Source organism: Nicotiana tabacum, chromosome 3 (genome assembly GCF_000715075.1).
Source record: "Nicotiana tabacum cultivar K326 chromosome 3, ASM71507v2, whole genome shotgun sequence".
NCBI classification, from domain to species: Eukaryota; Viridiplantae; Streptophyta; class Magnoliopsida; order Solanales; family Solanaceae; genus Nicotiana; species Nicotiana tabacum.
This window is the reverse complement of record NC_134082.1, coordinates 173,700,130-173,709,193: the sequence shown is the minus strand read 5'-3', so window position 1 is coordinate 173,709,193 and position 9,064 is coordinate 173,700,130. Positions and strand designations below refer to the sequence as shown.

The 9,064-nt window shown below is 34.3% G+C and overlaps 1 long non-coding RNA gene across 3 annotated transcripts; it reads left to right on the top strand.

The window, feature by feature from the left end:
• The first annotated feature begins 4,687 nt into the window (after nucleotides 1–4,687).
• Nucleotides 4,688–7,806, top strand: LOC107814445 (uncharacterized). 3 transcript variants are annotated; one of them, XR_001654555.2, is made up of 3 exons: nucleotides 4,688–4,861; nucleotides 5,817–5,947; nucleotides 7,496–7,806. It is a non-coding gene; the product is annotated as an uncharacterized LOC107814445 (long non-coding RNA). The 3 variants fall into 3 exon arrangements; XR_012708029.1 differs by lacking the exon at nucleotides 4,688–4,861 and adding an exon at nucleotides 5,099–5,347; XR_012708028.1 differs by lacking the exon at nucleotides 4,688–4,861 and having other exon boundaries at nucleotides 5,553–5,947.
• Nucleotides 7,807–9,064: the final 1,258 nt, after the last annotated feature.

Below are 9,064 nucleotides of genomic sequence, written 5' to 3'. Positions count from 1 at the left end.
CATCAGTACACTATAATCACCTTTCGTGTATCATTCATGGAATCACAAACTACCGAAAGCTGATACCGAGTGCTCATGTGCACATATGAATGAGTGGAAGGAATTCAAAGGATTACGCTTCAAGCTGAATAAATGTCGCACAATAAGGAAAGAAAGATGAGAAGTATATCCTAAATGCACTGTAGCCTCTCGAAGATAGGTATGGACGTCATTATATCGATCCACAAAACTCTACTAGACACTTGCCTATGACTTGTAGAACCTATGAACCTAGAGCTCTGATACCAATCTGTCACAACCCTAAATCCAACTAGTCGTGATGACACCTAACACATCCCGCTAGGTAAGTCAACTCATCAAGTCCAGTACAAATGTAACATACTGAGGAAAAATAAATGATCTCTTATACACCTCCCAAGGACTAGTAGTACAAATCATAAGCTTCTAAGAGTAGAATTTACAAAATTGATATGAAACAAATACATCTTCTGTTTGAAAAGTTACATAAACAGAGTTTAATGAATCTAAGGCTACCATGAATAAGAGGAAGCTACAACAGGGATGTCGGTACAATTTCCAAGTCAGCTCCCATCGAACACAACAACGTCGACATCCGAAATTTGCACGCAATGTGCAGGAAGTGTAGTATGAGTACAACCGACCACATGTACTCAAAAAGTAACAAACCTAAACTAAGGTTGAAAGTAGTGGCGAGCTTGTACCAAGGTCAGAGTCCACATCAATATCCAGTAATACTTCACAACAATATTCATAAGCAGCACAAAGAATAATTAAATAATAAAATGCTCAGCTCGTTCACAGTTCAGGAAAAATAAACCTATTCTTTTCAAGTATAACAGTAAAACTCAATTCTTTTCACCGAAATTACCAAAATATAAGTAACTGAAAAGTGTGAATTTTTCCATAAAACCTTTCAACAAGTTACCATTTGATTTTTAGATAGCATGAGGAAAGTACATCTCTATGCCTACATGTCAAGATACGGGCAAAATCACGAATGTCACCAAAATCAGGCAGCAAAAAGAAATGCAACTCTATGCATATATCTCAAGTACACATGCCAAATGCAATGCCTCTCAGTAATGAACTCATGTACTCACACTCTCAGAGTACTCAATCTCGCTGCCTCGCATTATCTTTTACAATGCTCAATACTCAGCACTCTCAATCACTCAGCACTGTACTATACTCGTTGCGGTGTGCAACCCGATCCATTTATTTATAGTCGACTGCACTCACTGGCTGTGCAGACTCCATAGGGGCTCCTACAACCCAAGCGCTAAAATCTGCACGGACAACTCACGTGTTGCACGGACAACTCTCGTGCTAATGTATCAATATCAATATCTGCACGGACAACTCACATGCTGCACGGACAACTCACGTGTTATAGTATCAATATCAGTATCGGCACGGACAACTCACGTGCTATAGTATCAATATCAGTATCGGCACGGACAACTCACGTGCTATAGTATCAATATCTCACAAACCGGCCCTCGGCCTTACTCAGTCATCAATCTCTCTAGTCTCACTCACGGGCTTACAATGTCATGAAACTAGCCCGACAACAATGATATGATGTATCAATAAATAACAATTGAGACTGAGATATGATATGAATGCATGAATGTGACTGAGTACAGTATATCAATGAATTCAGTGAGATAACAGCAAGAAACGACCACTATGGGTCCCAACAATATCGGCATAAAGCCTAGACATGATATCTAGCATGATGTACAGCTCAATTTACTTATCACATGGTGAAAACATATATATCAACAAAGTAGGACCACTACACAGTGTCCTGGAAACAACAGAGTCACCATTCACACGGTGCACGCCCACACTCCCGTCATCTAGCATGTGCGTCACCTCAACATCAATCACATAACACATAATTCGAGGTTTCATACCCTCAATACTAAGTTTAAAAGAGTTACTTATCTTGAACAAGCCGACTCCAATACCGAGTAAGATAACAATACTCCGGAAATTCCATTATATGCGTATCAACCTTTAAACGCCTTCCAATCTCCTCAATTCCAAGCCAAACGATTCAAAACTAGTCAAACAACGTGCAAATTAATCAAAACATACTCCAATTCTTACAATTTAACAATTTATGAAAATTTCCAACTCCGCTCAAAAATTTGATAGTGGGGCCCACGTCTCGGAATCCGATGAAACTTACAAATCCAACAACCCATTTAATTACGAATCCAACCATACTAATTTTACTCAAATCCGACTTCGGATCGATGTTCAAATCTTGAAAATTCATTTTTATGGAATTTTAGAAAATTCCTCCATTTCTCTTGAAATATCAATAATCTAACCTTAAAAATGAAGATTAATTCATGGAATATAATCACAAGGGAATTAAGAACACTTACCCCAAGTTTTGTGGTGAAGTTTGCCTTTGAAAATCGCCCAAACCGAGCTCCATAGCTCCAAATGTGTAAAAATGGCCAAAACCCCCATTTTATATAGTTTTCGGCGTTGCCTGTGGCGCTGATTCCAGTAGCAAAATAATATCCCGGCGCCACGGATAGCGCCCAACTCTACCCTGGGCGCTGGCGATGGGAAAATATTTTTTCTTGATACGAAAATGGGCATAACTCTCTCATACGATGTCCGAATTCGATAATTCTTTTTGCTAAGGCTCCGAAATTTCAATACGGATCTAATGCTTCAATCAAAACTGAATTGGAGCTCATGTTCTTAATGTGATACCACTTATTCTTGAAGAAACACATTGAAACGTTCTAAATCACATTCCGTTAACCATCCGAAATCCACCGAGGCCCTCAGGACCTCAATCAAATATACCAACAAATCCTAAAATATCATACAAACTTAGTTGATGTCTCAAATCACACCAAACCACAATAAAACACATATCACACCCCAATTCAAGTTTCACGGAGACTAACGAATTCCAAATTTTACATTCGATGCCGAAGCCTATCAAATCAATCCGGAGTGACTTCAAATTTTGCACTCAAGTCATAAATGGCATAACGAAGCTATTCCAATTTTCTAAATTGAATTTCGACCTAGATATCAAAAAGTCAACTCTCGGTCAAACTTCCATATTCCATTTTTCCAACTTTCGTCAAAATGCTTCAATTTATCCTACGGACTTCGAAATAAATATCCGAACATACTCCTAAGTCCAAAATCGTCATATGGAGCTATTGAAACCATCAAAACTTCATTCCGGTGTCGTTTGCACAAAAGTCAAACTCCGGTCAACTCTTTAAACTTAAACTTTGAACCTTTACTTTCATTCCTCCAAACTAACTCCGAAATCATTGAAAAATCAAAACTGACATTTCACACAAGTCATAATTCATCGTATGAAGCTATTCAAGACTTCAAATAGTAGAAAGAAGCATAAGTGTCCAAAACGACCGATTGGGTCGTTACAGAATGTCACTGTATGGTGGAAAGAAAGAATACAAATTGTAAAAACAAAATTTAATTGTGGTAAATACTTACTTGTCACTGGCATATGAGAACTACATCAAACAATGTATTCCTCAGCAGTTGTCCAATACATTTAATATAAATATCAGAAGGAGGTTTCCATCAAAGGTTGAACTAAGATAATAGTGAAAGATAACAAAAAAATTCTCTGGTATGAACTGGTCTTAGCTACTTTCCTTTTAGCAACAAGGGGATATGTGAATGAGAGGCTCATCGTACAGACTGAAGTACGTGGCTCCACTCCCCAAACCAATAGTTCTATTTAGTTTTATCCCAAGAAAGTATTTTGGCTACAAAATATAAGTATGTAACTCCAAATAAGTAGCACTAAATAAAGAAGGCATATCATTAAACATCATAAGTGCATAATCCACTTCAGAATTTCAGTAATTAAGCAATAAAAATATTATATAGGTGAAAGAAAAAATATATCATATAACTTCATATATATACATGTATTATGAAGAAGAAGTGTGGCGCAAATCAAGAGACCTAACCTTCCAACATCAATTTTCATATGTCAGATTCTTCGTAGAACAGTTTAATTCTGCACTAAATTAGTTGGTATTTGTCTGCTACTTTGCTTAATTACCATCTTACTCTAGACTAAAACATCAAACCAGATTGGATTCTTTCATAAGTACACTCTTAGTTCCAGCTCAACCAAAACCCTCTGGGGTTTCCTAGTTCTAGTAAAGTTCACATTTGTTCAAATGAAACAGAGAAGACATCATGAATCAATTTCAAACCTAATTTGACAATATTATTAAGCAATGACAAAGAAGGGGAACAATCATAATAGATGAGCAAAATCATCAATATTAAGCTAATATATTTCTCCTTGTTTAAATTTGAAAATTCCACCAAAAAATGTTTGAGCATAGACAATTCATATATGTAAAGAACAAATTGGGAAATAAAGAAAAAAAATCAGAATAGAACTTAACCAAGCAGTGTAACAATAGATGAAGTCAATTGCTGGTGAAAATATGATTCGCATCAGACAAAAAGTAGTGGGGAAAAAAAAAAAAGCGCAAAAACCAAATGCTCACTAAAGTGCAATAAAAGTTGACAAAAAGCAAAGTAGTTTACAGTCGAAACCTGTGGCTCTTCTTTTCTATTTTATAGAAAAGGAAAGATGGTCGACTAAGGGCAAAATTGTCATTTGGCTTAAAGGAAAAAGTGCCTTCCATCTATTCATTTTACATGATATGGGTCTAGAAACATTTTCTCTTCCGACTTCCTTCTCTTCTATTCCAGTCGATCGGAGGCGGGGGCGGATCCACGTGGAGTCAAGTGGGTTCATATGAACCCGCTTCATTAAAAAATAACACTGTATATATAGGTATATTTTTGTTATTTTCAGACAAGTAAAGGTATAAATATAATTGTGAACCAACTTGAAACAAGTAAAATGCCTAGGCTGTCGATAAAAAGGGTTCAAATTTTCCACATGTTCTTGAGTTCGAAACCAGCTAGTGACATATGACCTCTAATGTTTTTTTTTGAACCCGCTTGATAAAAATCTTTCAACAATACTTTCTTTTCATCTTCTTATCTATCTGCTAGATTTCAGGTATAGTTCTCTCAATATTTGCTCACATATTCTTTGTTTTTACTTTGTCTTCTTTCTTTTTTTGCTTCTTTTATATCTGTATAGCTGTTTCCAATTTCATGGATAAATTTCTTTGGATTTTGTGTTTTCCAACCAGACGATGCGGAATCACCATTTTAAGGGTTATTCTCCGTCCAATTTCATTGATGTTGCCTTCTTCTCGCTGATTTGGCTATATTTCTTCTTCTTCTTCTTCTTCTTCTCCTTCTTCTTAAGGTATTGACATTTTTTATTCTGCTAACTTAAAAACTAAAAGGATATTAAATTTTACTCCTAATGCATGTTGTTCTTCCTTTTCTTTACTTTGTTTTGTGTATATTATACTTCCATGAATTATGAGTCGCGAGTATGTTTTCAGGTTCTTCATAACTGTCTCTTCACACACACCTCACTCTACATAGCCGAGGAAAATAAAGTAAGAATTCATGATAACCCAATTTTGATAAAGCACTAAAATTGGTGTATGAGTTGAGATTAACAAAATTGGATCAATTAAGTCGAATAGCTATTGAAAAAAAATTGTGTATGTGATTTTCTATTAATAGATTTTATTCATTATATCATGTGTTAGGAAGGCTTAATAAGGCCTAAGATGATTTGCGAACTCTTCTTAAAAGTTGTGTTCGAGCAACATTTGTTTGTTTCAATTTATATTCGTTTATCTGGCTAAAAATTTATGGAATAGGGAAGGTCTGTTAAAGGGCAGAAGAGATTGTATGGAGTTGCAAGACAGTAATGGTCCAGAAAAAAGGACGAGAAAGTAGCACAGATATCCCACAACTTTTAGAAGCAGACAAGATGGATAGAGATGTCAAGGCAAGTATAAGAGATCTGAGTCAAGGAAGTAGCTTAATTTATATATTTTTTATTCCCTGTTTGTTTGGTATTTGCTAATACTATATGTATTAATGGAAGTTTTGCATCCATTGAATCCAAGTTTCACTTGGATTGAAGCTTGGGATGAGCTCAATCTGCTACTAAAGACGCTGCCAAGATTCCCAATGGTGCTTCCAAATAAAATATTTCATAGTTATTTGTGACTTTTAGTTTATTTGCAGTATTTATAGCATTGCGTTTATGTAATTTTGTCATCTGCTTTCCGTTACTTCTTTTACTTGGAATTGTAGGTGTAGTCAAAATTTGGAATCAGTGGATGCAAAACTCCCATTAAATTCTTGTATACTGTAATAAGCCATTTGGTATTATAGTTGTTTGTCTTCTTGGGAATTCTCATTCTTACATCTTTAAGCCTAATAGATCTTATTATCTATTGATATGTCCATGTAGCTAGGTACTAGATCAACATATATTATCTTCACCCATACTTTCTTATTGCTCTCCACTTTTATGCAATTTTATTAGAATATTCTTCAAGTTTTTATTTTATTTAGATATTTTGTCCGAAAAATACAAGTGATGGATGGATCTTGCCATTTTGCACACTTAATCAGTCACTTCTTGATAATTGGTTTGTTCTCCAGTTAGTTCGGTACACAAATGCACATGGATTGTAGGTTTGTGTCTTTATCAATGAGAAATATTATTGCATTAATACATACACTATGTTTTAACATAGATAGAGTATGTATTTAAAAACATTCTTCCGTGATGATTACTTCCAAATTTTTCAAATTAAAACTATTACAGGGAACCTAAAAAATGGATTATCTTCAAGGTCATGGAAGAGTACTCAAATGTCCTCCTCTATCACTTTCTTTCTGTCCGTCAAGGCCTCAATATGTTGTTCTCCACTTCCTTTTTGCGTATAAGTTGTGTTTCTCCATGTTTATGTTTATCATTATGATTATTGATGGTAAGGCCTAGCTCTCTCTGCATTCAGTTTCTTACATCAATTGGTGTGCTTGCTTTTGTGCTTTTAATTTATTTCACCGCTTTTTCTTTATAACTAATGGACTTTTTGTGTCATTTAATAGTGATATGATATTAATGTATTTTTTTTCTTTTAATTGGGGCAAGTAAAATTTATTGACCAACTTTTCTGGACATCATTTGCATTTCATATATTTGTCAGCATTAGCTTACCGAAGAAAACATAAGGCTTAGCATTTTTTCGATTTTTTTGTTAATTGTTAAGTGGTTAAATCTTAAGGATAGGAAGATCCTATACTGCTTTGATAAAAGGTTATATTTCCGATGCATCTTTAGATTGTAGTAACAGTAACTTGGCCTTTACTTCGTGCCCTCTTCTATAAAGGCTTGGGTATAATACTCTGGAGTATTTTGTTTGCGGAGATTGCACGCATCTCTTTATGTCATGATACCTTTCAATTCTTGCTATGGAACTTTTATCAGTTAATGTTTTCTATCTCAACATGTTTGACTTCTAATTCTCCATTGGAACAGGACAAGAAGTTGTTTGAAGAATACACAGTAGCAGATGTTTTCAGCAATACACAGTATTTGCAATACTCTATATGGCTCTTAGTTTGTTTATAGTGCAAACACTGATAGCAACTTATACATTTGGTTGATCACGTGAAATAGGATGGTGGGTAGAAAATGATGATCAAATAAGTCGTATGCTTGATTTTGATTTTGTATGTATATTTAAAGGAAGTGGAAGAAAAGGAAATTCTTGCTCAGTTTTGATAAGTCTAGGGAGGCAATATATATTCTATGTTTGTCACTATTTTCTAAGGTTGGAGCTGTGTTTCTGGTGGTTGTGAACTTATGCCAATTCTAAACCTTTATAGTTTTGTAGGGTCGCTATGTGAATGCAGTATTAGACATGAACAAAATGACACTAGAATTCAAAATGTTGGGCTCGTGCTATGCACGGGCAATACTCATCTAGTATTATATAGACAAATAAATGTGGAGATTTTCCAACTTAAATCTAATGTGGCCTAAATCCTAGGATGAGAGGCATAATGAAACTATAAATTAGATTCTTTTGTGAATTTTCGTCAATTGAACAAAATTAGAGACATTGTATTATATGAGAATATAAAGCTTCAATCTATCTGATTATTATAACTCAATAATTAATTTTACACGACTATTTTCATTGCCATGCTTACTTGTAATATTAAGCATATGACAATTTAACCTTCAACAAGATAAAATAAAAATAAACGTAATGAATATGTTGACTTCAACAATAAATACTTTCTATGTTATTTACAAAAATTTGTTTAATTACTACATAAGTACGATTTAAAGACACAATAATCTACATCCTTAAAGCTCGACGTTTTGAATATTACACACCAATCAATATATAATGTGGTGCATCCAATGTATAATCCAGAGACCTTATTCCGTAGAAGCATTTTTCATGCTCCTATTATTAATTAGAGAAAGAAAATAAATGTTTACAGGGAAAAAGTACCAATGATACTTAATTGTCAAACGGAAAAAAAGAGGGTTCAATATGTTATCGCCGTAAACACTATTGTCTGTGCAATCAAACCAACGCTATTTAGCAGATAATCTCTCAATATATTTTTTATGTGTTATTGATTTCTCAAGCTAAAACCTTCTCATCAAATTTATGTGGTAGACCCAAACGAAGACAAGGGGAAAAGTAATTAGTTGGTGAATTTAAAAATTTATTTCATCAGCACAATCATGAAGCGTACAAACCATCAACAATCTAAAAATTCTACAAGAGCCTTTAGTGCAACTGAAATCAGCATAAGTATAAAATACAAATACCCTTCAAATCTGGGTAAATTCTTTTATACAGAAAAAGAGACACAGTACTTGTTTGATCTTTGTCTCTCTTTTAGACGGGGTACTTAATTTAATTGACTGACTTTTCCTAATATATTGGTGTAAGAGTTTTTGGTGTGATAAAGTCTTAACCAACTTAATTTTTATAGGAATGAATTTATAAGTCCATGTTAATTTACCATAATTTCAGCTGGGCCATCTATTTATATAAGGTAAAATATTTTATTTTATTTTTGG